This window comes from Epinephelus fuscoguttatus, linkage group LG4 (genome assembly GCF_011397635.1).
Source record: "Epinephelus fuscoguttatus linkage group LG4, E.fuscoguttatus.final_Chr_v1".
NCBI classification, from domain to species: Eukaryota; Metazoa; Chordata; class Actinopteri; order Perciformes; family Serranidae; genus Epinephelus; species Epinephelus fuscoguttatus.
The window spans coordinates 5,111,165-5,132,567 of record NC_064755.1 but is presented as its reverse complement, the minus strand read 5'-3'; the positions used below and the strand labels follow the sequence as shown (position 1 = coordinate 5,132,567).

Here is a 21,403-nt window from a genome sequence, read left to right as displayed (position 1 = left end):
CCTTCCGCATTCATTGTTCAGGAGGTTTTTGCCGGGAGCTGAATTATCCGCAGAGGTCGTATCCTCTGCCATAAAAGAAATAGACGAGGTGATTAAACTGGTAGAAACACTTGATAAAGAAGTTTCACATTAGAAATCAGTGATTCTCCAAAGCCGTTTGGCATGTCGGAGAAAGGCGGCTCGCCCATTATAGCTAATGTGTGCTCACATTTATGATCTGATAACTTAAGATCCAGACATTCAGAAGGTTTTTAACAGGAGCCAAATTATTCATAGACGTCTCTTCTTCTCTAAAACAAACTGACCAGGTGATCAAACCACTAAAAACACTGAATAAAGTCGTTTCACGCCACAAATCAGTGTTTCTCCCACACTGCTTGGCATGTTGGAGATGGGCTGCTCACCCAGCATTTGCTAATGTGTGTGTTCACATTTTTTATCTGATGACTTAATTTCCGGATGCTCAGGAGGAGCCAAATTATCGGAAGAGGTCTCTTGCTCTCCAAAACAAACAGACCCAGTGATTTAAACTGGTGAAAACACTGAATACAGCAGTTTCCCCAGTACAAATCAGTGTTTTTCTGACCCTGCTTGTCGCACATGGCCTCTAACTACAGTGGCTGACGCAAAAACATGAATGGCCCTATCTGGAGACAGTGTTTGCTTTCCCATTCTTGGCTACCGTAGAAACATGGCAGTGCAACATGGCAATCTCCATAAACAAGGACCCGCTTGCTTTGTTCAAACGTCTCATTCTAAGGTAACGGAAACAACTGTTATTTTCAGGTGATGATACACTAAAGAAAACAGAGGCAGAATAAAATTAGATCAAACGGTAAAACCATGTGAAAGAAGTGAACTTTCAAGTTATTTTAAGGTACGCTGTCACCATGTTTCCTTCCCTAAACCTGACCTATATAACTTGACTTGCATAAACCGTAACTACATGTAACTTTACATGATAGTATGTAACATGATAACACCCAACCATGTCTCTTTTTCTTAACTTAAACTACCTAACTTATCTTGCCTAAACCCAACCTACATACCTGCTACGTTAAGTTTGTAGCATGAAAACACCATTCGTGGGGTACTAATTTGTTAGAAACCATACAAATCATTGCGTGAGGATAGGTGTCATATTTCCATTATGTTTCCCATATTGTTTTGACCATTTGAGGTTTGACTACTGCTCTTTTAATTACACCATCTCACCGTGCTATCCTCTTCTGCAATGGTGGCACCCAAATGAAGAATTAGTGCTGCTTATCTCAGCCCAACTCCTCATACTCACATAACAATGGTGGCTGGAAATATGCATTAATTCACATTTCCTTTTGCAGATTTCCTGCAAAGTTGGTTAAAATATGTGCTGCACTTGGATGGAAACCTGATTTTTCCCCCCCCTGCTCTCACTCTCTCCTTTTCAGTTCTGAGGTTCCTTTACTATAACCCATCGGTTGTCCGCTGAGCTTCCTCCCTTCCTCACCTTCCTCTTTTCTCTCTTCCTCACTCCCTCTCTTCTCTCTTCCTCACTCCCTCTCCTTTAACCTGGACTTTGTGCAGAGCTGGATTAGCACCCCAGGGGCCCCTGGGCACCAGATCTCAAAGGGCCCTTGTACACATGCAACGTCACCACCTCACACAGCTCATACTAACCAGTTACCAGCAACTAATGTTGATTTCAGCACTTATGATACTAACAACACCTTATTCTCTCTCTCTCTCTCTCTCTCTCTCTCTCTCTCACTCACACACACACACACACACACACACAAACAAACACACACACCCTTAACTCAAGGCTGACACAAACAGCAGATCAATAGCTCACCAATAGACACTCACTCACTCAACTCAATCACACTCACTCACAGATAATAATCACCACTGAAATTTTACATCAGTGCCATCATAACAGCCACACAACACAGCTGAATGTAGCTTTTCAAAATAAGGGGTTCATGGGCACCATGCAGAAATGCAAAAGCCAACAAATTAACTTGAAAAACCAACTGCAACTGGTGTGTGTGTGTGTGTGTGGTTGTGAGTTTGAGAGAGAGAGAGAGAGAGAGAGAGAGAGAGAGAGAGAGAGAGAGAGAGTTATTATGTGCAGGGCAGAGATAATGTGTGAAAATGTGAAAATGAAGGTGTGTGCACTGTGCATGTGTCAAGGCTGACACAACAAATCAAATAAACCCATCCACAAAATATGTTCAATGCACTGACAGCATTATCAATGTTCTTACCCTTAGAAGTTGCACTTGGTCATGCACTTTCTGTGTTCGGGTCCCTTCTCATGTTCTCTGACCCGGTCATCACCATGTTTCCAGACACAAAATCCTGACAAAAATATGTTGTTATGTGCTGAAAACATTTTGTAAGCATATAGCAGTATATTTCTCCGGTGGAGGGGGAATAAATTATCCATTCACGGGTGCTAATTTCTCCATTTTCAAGCTTACTGGAGAGCAGGTCGTTGGTCAGTGAGCACGTTGTACCCCTCTCCGGCTCCGTCCGACATGATGCTGGGTACTTTTTGGCCCGATTTTGAAAAGCAAAAACACCGTTCACCATAATTTCCTCTCTGAGGTTATCCGTCATCAACCTCCATAAAGCAGGATCGTTGCTGGGTGGCTTGCCTGCTGCTCTCGTGGCTGCTTTTTCTGCTTCTTCGTTATCTACATTTAGTTAAGGCCCTGGGTCACGGGCTGTGGCAGCCGCCACTCTGCTGGTGCTTGGCACTGGATCACCGTCCTCCTCCAGCTCCGAGGACCTGGTGCTGGTGTTGGCCGGGCTAACGTTAGGGGCACTGGATCCAGTGCACCGTTGCTAGAAACAGTTGGCCTATCCTCCGGGGTCCTGCTGCTGCTAACTTTAGGGCTAGAGGCGTTAGCTAGCTCTAGCTGACTAGCTGGCACTGGAGGCTGTCTTTCAACGTTAGCCAACTCCGTTTCGTCGTCGTCTTTGTTTTTTTGTTAAAGGTTGTAATTCGCGGGAAATCTTTAATCACCGCTGCTTCTCTCGCTTGTCTTTCTTCCTTCTTTTTCCTTTTTGCAACTCGCTTAAAGGCTTTTTAAAATCCACCTTCTTACTCTAACCTTAATCTTATCGTAGTGTGAGCTGTCTACTGACTTTGAAGTTAAACATGCTGCCGTGGCCCGCGCTGCCCAGCATGCACCCTGCTAGCCAGCGTCACTTGATGATGACACACTCAGATCTTTTTTTAAAAACATGATTTTATTATTTATTATTTAATTTTCCAGTGTCACAAAGTTTTTGAAAACAGATTTAAATTGCTATATGACGGGCCTGACAAGACTTTTTTTTTTTTTCATGGCATCTTAAAAGGGCCCTGGGTCGTCAAGGGCGCCTGGGCACGTGCCCCATGTGCCCCAGTTATAATCCGTGCATGACTTTGTGTCATTGGCTCCTGTTGATGTGTCACCCACATGTCTCTGATAACCAGTGCTTGTTTTGTATTTGTTTATAACTGGTTTGACATCATGTGTTTAAGTTCTTTATTGTCATACACATGACAATTACACTGAAACAGTCATTGGCAATTCTTAGTTTCCAGGCTCCCTCCAACAATGCTATTAAACATTTTGTACAAATAGGGAAACCCTCTGAGCCAAATTTGTGATTCGGGGCAATACAAATAAAATTGACTTGACTATTGATGTCGAAATGTAGCAGGTATAATGAGTCCCTGGGAGGCTCCTGCATTTGCTCTCCATGTCTTTTCTAAACAAAAAGCTGAAGCTGTCTAATATGCCATTATAATCACCATGATATATTGAACATAACCAGCTCCTCTAATGAGGTCATTCATTTAGCTAATTAATGCACTGATAAGAAAATATTTCGATGTCTGCACATAACTCATTGGTGATATTTAGATGAGCTCCATAACCTCAAGTACGATAGAGTTACTGCAGTTTCATGGAAATTAGTGTTTCCTCATTAAAATCTGTTGCAGAGTGTAGACATGGAGTCCACAGAGAGTTAGGGTACAAAAAAAAAAACATACATTCATGGGCTCAGATGTGATGAGGACAAAACGCAGAGCAGAAAATGTCTAAGGAAATGCTTCTCTCTAGAAAAGACTGAGTGTAGTAAGTCCATGTTTAAAGGGCTGAACTGAAAGAGTTCCCCTGGCCTCGCTGTCCCAGCAGTCTGCCATTTGTCTGGCTGAGAGGCAGCTGCTGTGTAGCGCCGAAAGCTCTCCACATTGGAGCAGAACAGCCTGAGGGCACAAAGCACTTCACTGGAGCATAGTGAGAGCAAACACCTGTGGGAGATCCACTAAACACAGGCTACCTGAAATCGCATAATTGAATGTACGATTGCACCTAATAATAAACTATAACGTTATAACGTTCTTAGGAAGTGAATTACCAGAGGGAAATTACACACGGGAAAATTAATCGCCAAATAACATTTAAATGTAGTCTTCATAAATAAAATAAATATCCCATGATGCAGAAATTAAACTTTAATTACCTAATCACGTTTTGGCCTTGACTATGAATAAAACTGTAATAACAGAAACCTGTGGGAATATGAAATCTGCAGAATTATAATTAACAGGGGGTGTTAAGATAAATCAATACACATCAGAAAATTATCTTAAAAAATAGAAGTCCACATATGTGCTGACAGAAGAGTTAACAAGAGGAGTAGTCAACACAAAGAGACTCTTATTAGTGTAAGCCGTAATGGCTATTTCCAACTGACCCCAACTCCTTCCAGTTACTAAGGTCATGCGTCATTCTACTTACAAAAACATGTTCACACACCCATACTGGAACTCAGAGGGATGAATTCTTTAAAAGCTATAAAAGAAGGAAAGGATGTGACGTCAGTGACGGCTTTCGGATTTTGCATCAGTGCCAGACTTTGGAGCCTTGGAACAAAAATGGATTTTTTAACACGGAAGGAAAGCAGGACTTGATTATTACACATGCGATTTTGCAAGCAATGTCAGTGTCATATGAGAATAAAATACTCTGAGAATAATACAAACATGAGGGTTCACCTCACACACCACCATCTAGAAATACCGTTAGCCACTGACGCTAAAGTTTTTTTCACTGACACAGCTGTACCCAAGCTCTACAGAGAAGTGAAGCATGGAGTTGAGGAATCTTTCAGTACAGCAGGAAGTGTGGCATTAACTTGTGACGCCTGGACTTCAAGGTCAGTGGATCCATATGTGACTGTTACGGCACATTATCTCACAGAGGACTGGTGACTGCTGTCTCACAACTAGAGCAATACACAAAAGTCACACCAGAGCAAACACTGCAGTCCTCCTGCAAAATGCAGCACAAGAATGGGGGATTTCAGACAAAATCCTTGTCATTGTAACAGACAACACTTCTAACATAGGTGTTGCCAAGTGTTTCACTCACTACTTAATCTGGCCTCACAGTGGGCATTAAATCTGCCAACAGTTCAGTTTGTGAGGTGTATGCAGCATTTCTAACAGGTTCTATGATGGTGTTGATCGATCTGTCTCCTTTGCATCATATTTTGCTGCAATAAAAATGATTAAAGTCAGAGAAACAGACTGAAAACTTTATCTTATGAGGTAAAACTGATGTTGACAAAGTTTTCCTTTGGGGAAATAATCTGCAGTTGGAAAATAAGGTAAGAAATTGCATAATATTATATAAAATAAAAATAATATTGCATAAATTTAAAAAAATTTAAAATTTAAAATCCTACTGTTAACTTATAAAGTTCTAAATGGTCAAGCTCTGTCATATCTTAGAGAGCTCATAGCGCCATATTATCCCACCAGAACACTGCGCTCTGAGAATGCAGGGTTACTCGTGGTCCCTAAAGTCTCCAAAAGTAGATCAGGAGCCAGAGCCTTCAGCTATCAGGCTCCTCTCCTGTGGAATCATCTTCCTGCTACAGTCCGGGAGGCAGACACCGTCTCCACATTTAAGACTAGACTTAAGACTTTCCTCTTTGATAAAGCTTATAGTTAGGGCTGGCTCAGGCTTGCCCTGTACCAGCCCCTAGTTAGGCTGACTTAGGCCTAGTCTGCCGGAGGACCCCCCTATAATACACCGGGCACCTTCTCTCCTTCTCTCTCTCTCTCTCTCTCTCTCTCTCACTAACTCGGCTTCTTCTCCAGAGCCTTTGTGCTCCACTGTCTCTTAGGTTAACTCGTATTGCAGCGGTGCCTGGATAGTGTGACGTGTGTGGTTGTGCTGCTGCCGTGGTCCTGCCAGATGCCTCCTGCTGCTGCTGTTATCATTAGTCATACTTCTACTGTTATTATACACATGATTATTGTCACCCATGTATACTATCAGATATTAATATATTATTATTAATTATAATATTATTACGTTCATTAATGTTGCTGTAAGCTACTGTCTCTCTCTCTCTCTCTCTCTTTTTCTGTCTCATTGTGTCATACGGATTACTGTTAATTTATTATGCTGATCTGTTCTGTATGACATCTATTGCACGTTTGTCCGTCCTGGAAGAGGGATCCCTCCTCAGTTGCTCTTCCTGAGGTTTCTACCGTTTTTTTTCCCTGTTAAATGGGTTTTTTTGGGGGAGTTCCAATCCCCTACCTTGCACCAAATAAAACACAGTGTGATGTTGACTAATATATATATATATATATATATATATATATATACACATACATATATAAGTAGTCACAGCAGTTTGACTTGTAGGACAGAGCTGTTTTGATAAGAGAGGAAGTGCTGTGTGTCTGCTTCTAAATTCAATTTAAAAATCTGCGGAGCATCATCCTGTCCTCCACTCTGCAAAAATCCCCAGCCTCCACCAGCAGGCTCAGGCCCGACCCACAAGATATGAGCAGTGCATTGAAAGATGGAGATGTAGGATCTCCATCAGGCCAAAGGCATTAAATAATCAAACACTTCTTTGAAATTTCACTGTACAAAGAGAATGGAAGGATCTGAGGGGAGGAAGAGGTTGCTGAAAAAGCCTTTGGGTGACTGCAAGCTGCTGCAGGCCTCAGATGGGACGACAGTGGGTGGCAAACTCACACATCTTAGGTAATCTTTCCAAAGCAAAAGGCAAGTATCTCCAGTCTGGAAAACACTTTCTGCATTAGTGCCACGTAGTGCAGAGCTCTGAATCTCACAGCTCCTCTCTTTGGGGGCGATTATCCCACACAAAGGTGGTGGCAAGCTGCAGCGGAACAGCGCTGTGGAACGAAATAAATCAATCAATCATTTATTTCTCAACTGAAATTAAACAAGGTACAACCCCAGTAAAACATGATCCCATCAGCCCCTTTAATTTGTGCTCTGTAATTTAGTCTTTTTTTTTTTTGTTAACATCACCTTACATTGTTGGTTGCTGCCCAACAAGACAGCCGCACGGTGACTCCTCCTGAACATGGGTAGTACTGTACTGCAGCCACCTCTGAACGGCATATAGCAGTGATCCACAGCAGGTACAGGACAGCGCCTCACATTCCCACTATGAAGCACGGGGCTCCTCCCATTCTCTCTATCAGATAAGCATTTAGAAAATGGCTGAATGGTGCTGTCCAGGATTTAGACAACTTTTGGTGAATTAACGGATATTACAGTTCTTCATATCATGCTGGTAACTAGGGTTGGGAACGATTAACTGATACGACCGGATATCCAGTTTGACAAGCGAGAGATACGGCTACGTCGGTAGCAGCCTCCTCAATCGATACAAATCAGCCATGAATCCTTAGATGAATCGATTGTAGAGTCATGGATTCGGGTATCACGAGACTAGCAATCGGTTCACTGACTTTAACAGTTTGCATCTTGAAAACAACGCGAGAGCCGGCAGCATGCTCCGGACCATAGCAGGCATTACTGACAACGATAATGGATGTAAACATCAGCGCCAGCTTGACTGGTGGAGATGAGGAACAGAAGCTAATGCTGGTTGGATAAACCAGGGAGCAGCCAAGCTGCAGCAGAAACTAAAGGCGAATCCTGCCGGTTGTGGGTTGAACGCGGGGTCACAGACACAGACAGAAATACATATTCCTGTCAAATAAGGCGGCGCATGATAACGGCTTACCGGCGACCGACAAGTCCGGCTCCAGGTCCAAGAAGTCTTCGTCGGTGTCATGACTGCCCAGAAATACCAGCCGAGCCGTGGCGGCACACAGGTATGTGGCATGTCAGAGGAGAAACGAGCAGTTCACATTTCCGCAAACCTCAGCGCACTTTAGGGACTGTTCTTTACATGTCAGGGGAGGAGGGTGGCTGGTTGATTTTGATTTTTTTTTTTTTTTTTTTTTTTTGGATCCCCCCTATGTTAATCACTTATTGATGCTGTTTTTGAAGTATGAATAAGTCAATAAGTAATTTATTCCATTGAAATATCATTGATGTATTATAGAAAAGTGATTTATCTTTTTATAAATGACAAACACAGAGTGTAGCAAACACAGAGAAATAGTCTGACATGCTGTCAGTGATAAGCTGCTAGTCATCACAGTTTATGATATCAACTAATAACAGGAGATGTCAGATTCTGCCCCTACATTGCATGTTATTATTTTATTCTGCTTTATGTTTATGTTGTACAGCGTTATGATAAACTTTATTCCAGACTCAAGTCCATATAAGATACATACAAAAACACAGACAATACCATAAAAACAACACAACAAGTAGGTTTAAAACACTTAAATTTTACTTAAAGTTCACTTCACTTAAAGTTTAAAACTTCTTCTCATTTTTATATTGATCCCATCCAACAAAATGATGTTCATTCAGCAAGTCTTTTTTTGGTCCATGTCTAAAAATAAATACATTTGACATGTGATTTTGGGTCCATGTCATTAGTTCGACAGCCCATTGGTTCGACATCCCATTAGTCCGACTGTCCGCGGTGCTGAACGGCTCGCGGCGGGCGTATGGTGCGCCGCGACCGGCTTGAGGCGGAGCAGGCTCACGGCTTATGTGTTTGCCACTTTCTTTTTCATTTTAACCCACACCATGATCTTTTCCTGACCCTAACCAAGTGGTTTTTGTGACTAAACCTAACCAGACCTTAACCACAGGGCATCATGATGATTTTGGAACAGACTTCGGAACAATGGACTGTCGAACCAATGGGCACTTCCCGTGATTTTGTTGTTGTTTGACTTTTTATTTTATTTTTGCCAGTGCCATACAGCAACAATGCTTGGGGATGTGGTCTTTTGCAAATTTGAAAATACTGTAAGAATGTCACTTTTATAGAATTGGCTTCTTTATTTTATAATATGTGATTAATGTCTACATCAACAAATGTTAACCATAGAATCGTATCGTTTCTACACTGTATCGAATCGTATCGAATCGTTCTGTATTAAAAATATATCGTTTTTGAATCGTATCGTAACCCGTGTATCTAGATACGTATCGAATCGTCTATCACAGAGAGATTCCCAACCCTACTGGTAACAAATGCAGCATGGAGGTCGTCCTGTACACTGGCTAGCAGGATGCTAGTTCAGCAGGTGCCAATTTTTCTCCAGCATTTCATCAATGTCTACTGATGTTTATGTAACCCACATGAAACATATGGTTACTAAACCCATATATGTCATTTAGAGGTGTAGTCTCATGCCCCGCCAGAAGGTGGCATGTCCCACTCTGAGCCTCACTGTCAAGACTATTTAGAGCGCCTTCCTTGCCACTCCCTCTTTCTTTTAATCTGAGACGTTTTCCCAAGAGCACGTTATCCTGAGAGCAAACTGAAGAAACCCTTGGTATGAAACACGATAAAAACATCATAAATCGATGATTAATCCCCACATGTCATGTATTAATAAGTGCTTGCTTGTTAGGACTGAGTCCTGTGAATCACACTGAACGGAGGAGCCTCTTTCATCTAGTGAGCCCTCGCGCCGCGAGCTCCGGTAAGGAAGCTAACAATGCTAAAATGCTAGCCACTAGTTGTTAGTAAGCATAAGAGCCATGTTGGCTTGTTTCTGGTTACATGATGCTTTGTTCTGATACTGTTCTTTCTAAAAACCAATCAGAGGTATGATGCCTAATGTTTAATAGTACAGTGGTATAGCTAGTATCATTGTAATTGCCAAGAATGGTTGGAGAAAAAAAGATTGCTAATAACGTTAGTGCTAAGCTAACCGCTAACGTTTCCATGTAATTCAATATAGATGTTGACACTACAGCTAACTCAGCTAAGCTAGCTATCGACCTACTGCAGTGACACAGTGATAATGTGGTGCAGCATTAAAGGTGCATTACACTCAGTTCTGTTGACTTAAAAAGTCATTTTATTATGAAAGTATTCACTCATGTTGATGTTTATCACTCAGATTTATTTCATTTTGATTGTTGAAATGCATAAAATGAGTGGTGATTTAGTTCATCTAAATGGTTTAAAAAGTGAATATATTAAAATATGTTGAACAATATGTTACATTTAAAAACATGTTTAAAAATATAAATATAGAGATAAGCTGTTAAGATAGAATAGTGATACAAGACATACATGATTTCATTGTTTGTTTTAAAATGTTTATTGTGAATTATAAACTCAGGGTGTGTTATTTCATTGCACTAAAAACTTTTATTGTGATATAAGTCAATTCCTTTCACGATGATTGAAGCAACATATATCCTGTGTAATTGATTCTATGTGAAAAGATATTTTGAATGATGGAAGTAAATTGAGGTTATGTAATGAACAGAAAGAGACAGTAATGTATATATTCTACACTGTGTGTGTAGATTGGTTTTTTATTCGTGGACTAGGAATCGATCATTCTGATCCTGAACCCTGGAAGGTTCAGTGGCAAGCCAGTACCAGAGAGCTTGACTGTGGACGGACCGGAGCACCGTGTGGCCAGCCGTGGGCGCCGCCCTCAGTGAACTTCAGACCACCGATTTACTCCATTCACTCGGATTCAGATAAGACACAACACACTACAAAAACCTACCCGGGTAGTTATAGGAACTGTGTGCACACACGAGTCAAAGAGAACTCTGATCTCCTTTCCTCAAAGGAGAATAACATAAGGAACTGAACTCTTGCTTTTATTTAAAAAGAAGGGACACTTTTATTTGCACTTTTATTTTGGTTTATTATTTTGAAAGGGATTTATTTTTGTATTTTATTTTTGTACATTGTATTAATATTGCCAGATAATTGCTGTGAGGCAATAAAAACTGTCACTGTTCAACTTAACGTCTACTCTCTTCTAAGTGAGTCATTCAAATAATTTAAAGGTATCCAGCTTTCCGAGCCTAGAGCGAATGTTTGTGTCACTAGCATTGTTGTTATCCTTGAGTAAGACTAAGGGCGCTACGTTTACATTTGAAAATCTCAACCTGGCTGACTAGCAGAGGTCAACAGAATGAAAATTTACTGTTGAGTTGATTTACTCATTCCAGTAAGTGACTCGCAGCCGCACGCCACACGTACAAAGCCAACGGCAAAAAGCATCACCAAAACATTCAAAATAGACATAAGAGCATAGATTTAGCACAAATCTAGCAGCACTAACAGATAGGCATCCACAACTACAACAGATGCTTCTCCCGATTTCTCTTTAAATATTAAGAAATTAACACCTTACAAATTGTGTTTACTACAGAAAAAATGTTGGTATTGTATGTTTCATACGCATCATATCAATGTTTCATACGTAGCTGAATTTGACATCAGGAGGTGAAGGGGATGTTGGATGGCATTGCACCTGTGGGTGAGAAGCCTGCCAAGCTGCAGACCACTGTACAAGACCAACAGACAACAAAACAGGTTTTGTTTTAGGGACCCATTGCTGTTCCTCCCAGGATAGTTTCATGAAGTGTGTTTTTTACCAAGACACTGCAGCATTTCCAGACAGCATTGTTCCCCCCCAAAAAACAGATATTTTAAGCCAAAACATTATCTTCCTACCATAAGCAAGTTGTTTTGTGCCACGACATAACCACACATTAACTACAGTGCTGTTGAAATGGACAGTTTCAGGGTATCTGCTACATATTAATCTACAATCCATATAACTGTGGTTTGCAGAAACATACAATGACAACATTTTTTTCTGGCGACTGGGTTGGTTTGCTAATGTTCATTTTAAGTTTTACAAAGTTTTCTAGACATTTTCCACTGCAATGACTGAATTTGCAGTTTTAAAATGGTATTTAGTCTCTCCAACACATCTTTCTCATAAATAGGGATGCAGACATGACATAAATGATCAATTCCTGTTAGCAAAAACAAATAATGAGTGATAAAATATAGGCCTACCTTTATAGCACAACAATAAACTAAGATGAATGAAAACAGAGAGTTCATTACAACTTTGGTCTTTTAATATAATACATTAAATACAGAAATGGCAGCATCAAATTACCCCAAATACCAGGTGCACTCATAGCCTTAAAGCAACCATGAACTGCAACATCTGAAGCTTTGTTGCATATCATTCCCTATCTCTCTCTCCCTCCCCTTATTTCCTTTTATCTCTGTTAGGGGGGACTGTGTGGTTACCACTTCGCCAGCCAAGTAGGTGCTCAAGTATCAAAGCACCAAATGTGTAAAAACAACTTGGCAACAGTAGTCCATTCATCACAGCACTATTTCATTCTTCACTTGTGCCAAAACATGTTGGTGAAATAAAGAAGGTCCTTCCCGTTTTTCTGGTGTTGCCAAGTTGTTTTTCTCACTTTTATCTCTCTGCTGTCAGCTCTGTTATAGAAAACCAAAAAAAAGAAAAGATTCTTAAAAATGTTAACAGATGAGAGAGGAAAGGAGCTGATCACAATGTCATCTGAGTCACCTGTAGCGATCATGGTGGTCCCACAGCAATTTTTTTTTTTTTTTAACAGCAGTGAGTTGCAGACTCACCACATGTAGCTGCAGAGTGAGCGGCCCCTTGCTTTCATGCTGCACTTGGATACAGGCGGCTGCAGACACAGACCCAGGGTGAGTATGAGTATGAACGACACAGCTGACCAGAGGAGGAGAGGCTTTGCCTGGTCATGCTCTGATATAACGTTATCTTCTGCTCTGTGCTTAGAAGTGGTGAATTTACAGCTCACGGCAACTTATTATGATACTGTCTCTGGCTTTTGTTTGATATCTAGTGTTGCCAAAAACTGCTGTTAACATAGTTAACTTTACTTGTTTTCTATTTAATGTGACTGTAACTTTTGCCCCAAACGTCCCACTGAACCCCGTTCAAAGTCTTCAACTCTATATGGGAAAAAAAACAGTTGAATTATTCCATTGACCATCCAAATCCGATCCAACTGACATCACTGTGAGTTAGGTACAGCCCTAGTTGATTGCGAGATTGACAGAAATGTAAATAAATGAAGGAAGCAGCAGGATGGAAGCTGAAGTGTTTGGGGCTACATTATCTGCTCAGATTCAACCAAATGCTTCAAAACTCATTGGACGATGCTTCACAGTGCAGATGGACATTGACCTGAAGCATACTGCAAAAGCAACCAAAGACATTTTTAAGGCAAAGAAGTGGAATGTTGTGCAATGGCCAAGTCATATCATCTGACCTGAATCCAACTGAGCATGCGTTTCTCTTGCTGAAGCCAAAACTGAGGGCAAAACACGCAAAACACAAGCAGGAAGTGCAGACGGCTGCAGTAAAGGGCTGGCAGAGCATCACCAGGGAAGAAACCCAGCATCTGATGATGCCTATGTGACCAACACTTCAGGCAGTCATTGACTGTAAAGGACTTGCAACCAAGTATTAAAACTGACTGTTAAATTGATGATTATGTTAGTTTGTCCAAATACTTATGAGCCCTTAAAGTTGGGGGACTGTGTGAAGAAATGGTTGTCATTCCTACATGGTTCATACTACATTTTTGAAAAAAAAAAGCCTTAAATGAAAGCTGAGAGTCTGCACTTTCAGCAGGTATTCATTGTTTTATTTAAAACCCATTGTGGTGGTGTACAGAGCCAAAATGATGACAACTGTATCATTGTCGAAATAATTATGGACCTGACTGTATCAAGGACTTAACCTACGCCTGTCAGTCAAGCGGCCCCGAGTGACAGGCTGTCTGCGAGGCGTTGCTACAGTCTAAGTCAGATCCACCCATCGCTCCTCCACAGCTCCAACCTCTGGTCCAAATAACACTTGTGGCTGCAAAAAAACAAGATGGCGACGGGAGAAATACCGAACTTGAGGCTCCAAAATCAATGGGTGACATCACAGAAGCTACATTACTTATAAAGTCTATGATGACAAATAATTAAGTATCTATTAATTGTATACATCCCTACTCATATACACTACAGTGTTGTGTAGAACATGTACACCTGACATACAAAATTACATACAAGACCATTCTCTCAAAGCTGCAGGGAGATCAGCAAAGTCCAGTAGTCTCAACAGGGCTCCGAGAGGCTGTGCGCGTGGAGAAAGCCTCAGGGCAGAGATTAGTCCCGGGTTGTATCTGTACAACTTGTTTGACTGTGAGCTACAGCAGACTAAGTGCTACACATCCAAATGATTTCAGTGTTTTTCCCATGACCTCAATGATAACCTTTTTCCCTCCAGGAAGCGATCCTGCATGTGACCTGAAGCTATTTAGCTGGAGGGGAACTGCTGTAGATCACCCTGCTGTCTGCAGCACTGGAGTCAGCACGCTTCATATCACTGAGAGCCAACATGACAGATTCAGGGAACCTGAGGTAAAGGTGAGTAAAACAGACAGATTCATCCACTGGTAAATGTCGCGTTACGACAAGCTGCCATTGTTCCACCATGCCTACCTTGTGACTGGCATGTGGGGAGCAGGGGTATCACAACAAATCAATCAGTCCTATATCACTCCAACAGAGCCACATAACAAAACAAAGTATCAGAAAGTTGTGTCCACGCTCCTGCAGCAGTCTATGCACTAAGCCTGAGGGGATTGAAGAGCAGACCCTCGTTACTGCTGCTGTCTGCTGGTCCACAGACACTGAGTGACAATGACAAATGTGTCTAATAAAGACTATGATATAAAAAAAAACAAATTAAAAACCTGGCTCTTCTGCTCCTCTCTGCCACTAATTGATACAAGGAAACAGGGCTTTAGCCAACAATATAGTCACTTCATAAAATCTCTTATTTTGGCTGTTCTAACCACCTGAGGTGTGATGACCAGCCTATAACTCTGTTAAGTCCACAAATAAAATTTTGTGTATGCAAAAAGATGGAAAAAGGTATGCACACTCTCCTTTCTTTCAGATTTCTAAAGCTGCGTGTATGCATGGTACACTGTCTGCATGTCAATAACTCTGTGGCTTCACCACTCTTAAGACCTGTCGACAAAAAAAAAAAACCCAACAATTTCACCAACTGTCTATTAGCACAGTCCAATAACAGCAGAGCTACTTCCTCCTACAATGTAAAGCATTCAGTGAAATAATAGCATTTATTTTGACAAGTTCAACTCTGTTATTTTAAAATCTAAAGAACTTAATGAGCTCTCAAAATTAAAAATATTCACGTTCACAAGAATGGAACGAATGGCCGGATGGACGTACGGACAACCTGATAACGTAATGCCTCTGGTCACCGGTGCAGAGACATAAAAAAATATTGTCACACAACAAGCGCTCATCTACTGACAGAAAATTATTTGACAACTATTTTGGTGGTCAATTAATCATTTCATATAGGGATGCAAAATAATATCAGAATCGCCCAACATGTTTTTTCTTATTTTGCACAATGAATCAATATTACATACATTGAAAAGCATTCCATTTCATGTCTCCATCTGCTGGTGGGCCATCATGATAAGAGCGTGCATGTGTAATATCATCAATAATATTAGGTGGGTGAAAAAGTGGTTATATCAGTACCGATATTGAGTATCGGTCAAATGAGTTGTTATATAGCCACATATCAGTTATCAGCAAAAAATCGAAAAATGCTAACTTAAGTATTTCCCTAATTCATCCCTAATTTCAGTATTTCAAGAAAAAAAAACATGTTACGGTTCCAAAATTTCAAACTTAATATCTTTGACAGCTACTGAGCTGCCGTGTCAACAGGTCCATCATCATGACAAGCTGAAACTTGATTGAGGTAGTTTAGAAACTGTCTGTGTCTTTTACCCCAGCAAAGAGCAGAGACAGGGTTATTTATCCAACTGTAAAATGACCTGCTTAATACCCATAATAACCCAAATTACAGGAGCCTTAAAATAATATTTGTTACCTTTTTTCTTAAAAAAGAAACAAAAATTAAATGTGTCAGGCCTAAATTTTTAGCCTTTGTATCTCTTATTTATTACATGTACCTGTAAACGAATTATTAGCAATGCTATCTCAATCATCATCATCAAATGTCAACACAGGTAATAAATAATAAGAGTTACTTAGTTTATAGTGCTTATAGTGAAAAGAACATAAATAAACAAAAGATGCCTCCACTGTAAATAAAACCCAGCGCACAAAAGTAATGACAAAAATGTTTCTTTATGCTCCTAAAACATCATACATCCATGTGTAGACTACAGTCAGTGAAATTAGCTAATAACCTGAATTAATCTAATGTTTTACTGTTAGATTCCCCCCTCACGTTTAATTTCCACTTTACTATATCACACTACTCTCATAGGGATTATGGGGAATGTAGTCGCACAGTCATATTACCGGCTCTGTAGGAGAACACAGCTATATAACTATCGTGGCATTCCCACAACGGTATCGAGAATTTATTTTATCGCAACACCGCGAAATTCGATATATCGTTACATGCCTACTCTTCAATGATCTTTATACATGGGGAGTCTGATTGGCTTAGGCTGCATCAGCTTCCAAATAAGGGGTGTGTCTGTATGTGTTTGTTTGTGTAAGAGACAAAGAGCAAAAGTGAAAGAAGGCATTAGTTAAAGTTTCAGTTACCTATGATAAAATCAGGAGCACGGAAAGGATTTAGTTTGTAACAGAAATATTTAACACATTTCTTGCCTATAGTAATAACTGCTAAACAGCCCAATCTCAAGTAGAGATATTATTGTCCATGTTGTGGAGGTGACCACATGCATAGTAGCTGTGCTGTTTTTTTAAACTTTATATTAAATCTTTCTGTTTGTATAGTATTATTTCAGGATACAGAAATGAAACGGAGTGGATGACAAATGAAGAATCATTATCACAAACATGCCTACACATGCAGCAAACTTGATGATGCACAAAAACAACAGACAGGAAAGTGAAAGGCCCAAACTTAACAGAAATAAGCTGTTAGTATCCAAAATAAAGATAACAAGAATGGTGCTTCACACTGCTTCACAAAACAAGTCAAAATGCGAGTTTTCTCCTTCCAGAGATAACAAAAGCATAAAGTAAGCTACAGAGAAACAGGAATAGAGCCCTCCTTCTCTGCAGGACAGCCTGAGCGGGAGAGACATCAGTCTCAGATTTAGGCACCAGAGGTGACCAGTGACCACAGACAGACTTGTGCTACATCTCATGTCCAACAAACCCGTCATTTGGAAAACATTAAATAAACCCCTCTCACAGTAAATCTGGATGACAATAGCAGAAAATGTGTTGTACAGGCCATATTGGTGGCTTAGTGGCTGCTGTCACTTTGTCCTTGCTATCTATACCGGCCCTGCCCTGCAGGATCTGATGTAGCGCTGCTCACTGCTGCTGAAGAGACTGTTTGAACTGCTTTCTTAAGTTTCAAGCTGTCTCTTCATCTGGGTGCTTTATTTATGACAGACTTTTTTATTGACACAAATAAAGCTACAGTTTTCAATTTCAATTAAAGCTGGGGTAAGCAGTTTTATTTTGGCATCACTGGGCAACAATCCCATAATACCCTTTAAGCATATTGCAATTCAAGTGGTCTGAGAGAACACCAAACTTCTGCACCTCCTCTTGGCTCTGTCATCTTATTTCAGAAAATCTAGCCTGTGACAACAGACTTTGGCCAATCACAGGTCATTTCACAGAGAGGACATTCCTATTGGCTATTTAACAAATGCAGATGTGGTGCACATCCCTTCAGGTGGTGAAAGCCTGATTCAATGTCTGAGAATCCTGCAGAGAAAGTGGCTATTTCAGTGTTGGCAACAACTGCCTACACTGCAGAGCAACCCCAAAAAAGGACAGACTTATCAAACACAGTCTTTCTTTGTGTTTTAATAAAATTGGATGATGTAACGCAGCTCAAAAGCTACAACAGCTCCCTCCATTCCATTCCCTCAAAGGTCAGCACTGTCAAGATGGCATTGGTATTAGTCAACGTGTCAGACTTACAGGTTGAAGTTCACCTAAGTTGAACTGCACATGAAAAATTCACGCAGATTGGCTTGGCATCCAAAGTGAATCCACAAAATTGGAAAGTTCTATTATAATGAAATGCAATCAAGTAGACTCTTAATTCTTAAATAACTTTTTTGACAAAGGTTAAATGTCATTAAATAATAGTGTAAAAAAATGAACACACCCACAGAGAGCTGGAAGAAAAGCCTCAGGGTATATTTCACTAAGTTTATGTCAGTGCTATGTGGACAAATATCATTAGAGCTCAGAAAGTTGCCTGCATGTCCCCTGACTCTTTGTGATGACTTTATCCCAGCATGGAGGGAAATCTGACTGTGTGTGATGGTTTTCCCTAAGAGCTGGAGTCTGGTATTTAGCTGCAGGGCAGCAGACGTGAAGGCACAGCTACAGTCTGGGGAGCTGAAAGTAAATCTCCACTGATGTTAGCGGGGCATAAAGAACAGGCAGCAGGGGCAGTGATGAAAAAGATAAATTAGGTGATAAGTTCCACCACTAACAGACAGAATAATAGTTTGTGACTGGAATACTAGTAACTTCAAAATGTGTGTAATTTAATGAAGTACGGTAACTTCACAGAGGTGTGAAAAGGGCTCCTCGGCTTCCAAGATCTCTGTGATGAAGAGTGGATGAATAAAGGTTAATGTTACTAATTACCACCAGCCTGCTGTGACCCCCGACGCTGAGGTTTGCACTTCAAGTTGCTACAGCTGCCAGTGATTGTCCGTTAGTGGAGCTTTCAATCGCTTTCCTCCTGGGGGATCGTCCCCTAGCGGCAGGGAGTGAGGCAGAGGGATAGCGGGTGCACTGGCTAGCTAATTCTTTGTGGTCTGATAAAAGGGGGAGAGAGATTTTGGTCAGATTTATTCAACAACAGGGAAAACTGAGTGCACACATAGCAACAAAAAACACTGTGACCTGTAAGTTGAAGAGAACGTAATGCAATCTGACCATATACAGTGGATATAAGTCTACACACCCCTGTTAAAATGCCAGGCTTTTTATGCAAAAACCAAGAGACCAAGATAAATCATTTATTTTTATTATTTTACTTTTATTTTTAATCTTTAATGTGATTTATAACCTGTACAATACAGTTGAAAAACATGCAAATCTTTAAGGGGGGAAAAATATAAAAAAAATAAAAACCTATAATAACCTGGCTGCATACGCATGCACACCCTTAAACTAACACTTGGTTGAAGCACCTTTTAATTGAATTACAGCATCTTTTTGGGTAGGAGTCTATCAGCGTGCCACATCTTGACTTTGCATCATTTGCACACTATTTCTGGCAAAAGCACTCCAACTCTGTCAGACTGTGAGGGCATCTCCTGTACACACGCCTCTTCAGGTCACCCCACTGACTGGGCCTTTCTAAAATTTTCCCACATGCTCTTGTGAGATTTGATAAATGTTTTTGCAAAAGTCAGCCGGGTTTGGATGTTTTCCTTTGTAAAAAAAAAAAGGCTTCCGCCTTGCGACCCTAAACCCATAGTCCAGACATGAAGAATATAGGAGATTGTTGTCACATGTAGCACACAACCAATGTGCCAGCAATTCCTCCAGCTCCTTCAGTGTTGCTGTTCACCTCATGGCAGCCTCCCTGACCAGTTTTCGTCAGGGACGTCCAGTTCTCGGTAACGTCACTGCTGTTCCATAATTTCTCCACTTGTTGATGACTGGCTTCATGATATATCTAATGCTTTCTAAATTGTTTTGTACTCTTCTCCTGACCGATACTTGTCAACAATGAGATCTCTCTGATGCTTTGTAAGCTCTTTGCAGACCATGGCCTCTGCTGTAAGATGCAACTAAGTAAATGTCACGAAAGTCCTACTAGGACAGCTGAACTTTATCTGAGGTTAATCAGGGTCACTTTAATTGATGGCAGGTATGTACTGACTACTATTTAACACGAGTTTGAATGTATCAGTTTAAGGGTGTGTATACTTTCACAACCAGTCTCATTTTTTACATCACAAAAATTGGGTATTTTAACACTGTATAAAAACACAATAACACCTTTGATGACACAGTGTTCTATTTTTTGAAAAAAATAATAAAAAATAATATATATCTTTTAACTTCTTAAAAAATAGTTGTTTTGGACAAGGTTTAATCCCAACAGTGATGATATTAGGATTCTTAAGTTAGGCAGCGTTCTGCTATAACAACACAACATTTAAATATTGCCCCTTTTTAAGATTAATTCAGTGCGTATGTTACACATCCGGCTGAAAAAAAAATAGTATTAAATGGCTTTTTCTGTCCATAAGACCGACCAAAGGCCAATATTCACTCTTCTTTCAGCTCTGTTTTGGTCTCCACCAACTCCTGAGTGCAACATCCAGCGATTTCCACACATTCATTTATTTGTGTCGACCTGCCATGATTAAAACATCTGCTGCCACATTTGGATTGTTTAGTTCTGGAGTAAGACCGTTAATTAGGAGTGCTGTTGGATTAATAATATCATTTGATTATTTGTTGCAAAATTTGGGCAGACAGAGCAGGAGAACATCAGGCACAGTGAAAGTGAAACCTAACCATTCATTGTGCTGGATCTAAAAGTTTGCTTTCACTTGCCTGCTCCTCTCACCCATTGCTTTGATGTGATTAGCTCTGACTGGATCAGCTGATTATTTTTCACCCCGGGACTCAAAACTCAACAAACTGCTGCTTAGGAAAACAATTAAGTCATTAAGAGTTCCACCTGCGCTGGTCATGGCTGTTCAAGGACCCGCAAAAATCTCTGTATTTAAAGAGCGGACACAGACAAATACACAAGGATACACAGGCAAGAAAACAACTGCTTTCCTCTGCTGAATATGCAGCTGATGAGAGCCATGAGACTACACCAAAGAGAGAGTCTCTGGCTGTAAAACCAAAACATAAGCCAAAAGAAGCTAAAATGCTTTGTAGAGCTATGATGAAGAGAGCTAGGCAGTGTGGTGATCATTCTTTCGGGTGCTTCACTATTATCAACACCTCTATCAATACACATAGTCACTTTATAAACAGTATGCTGCAATATGCTAACTTATGCTGCAGTGTTACCTCCATGAAAAAAGGCTGTTATCTAAATTTGAAGGGAAACGGTTTGAAAATATTCTGTCAATACCTG

The 21,403-nt window shown here is 40.5% G+C and overlaps 1 protein-coding gene and 1 long non-coding RNA gene across 3 annotated transcripts in view; one reads left to right on the top strand and one right to left on the bottom strand.

The window, feature by feature from the left end:
• galnt18a (UDP-N-acetyl-alpha-D-galactosamine:polypeptide N-acetylgalactosaminyltransferase 18a) overlaps positions 1-21,403 on the bottom strand; it is a 311,892-nt gene that overhangs the window by 266,838 nt on the left and 23,651 nt on the right. The gene's annotated exons all lie outside the window — the stretch shown is intronic.
• Positions 9,299-11,346, top strand: LOC125887586 (uncharacterized). The gene is made up of 3 exons (XR_007449181.1): positions 9,299-9,754; positions 9,833-9,904; positions 10,743-11,346. It is a non-coding gene; the product is annotated as an uncharacterized LOC125887586 (long non-coding RNA).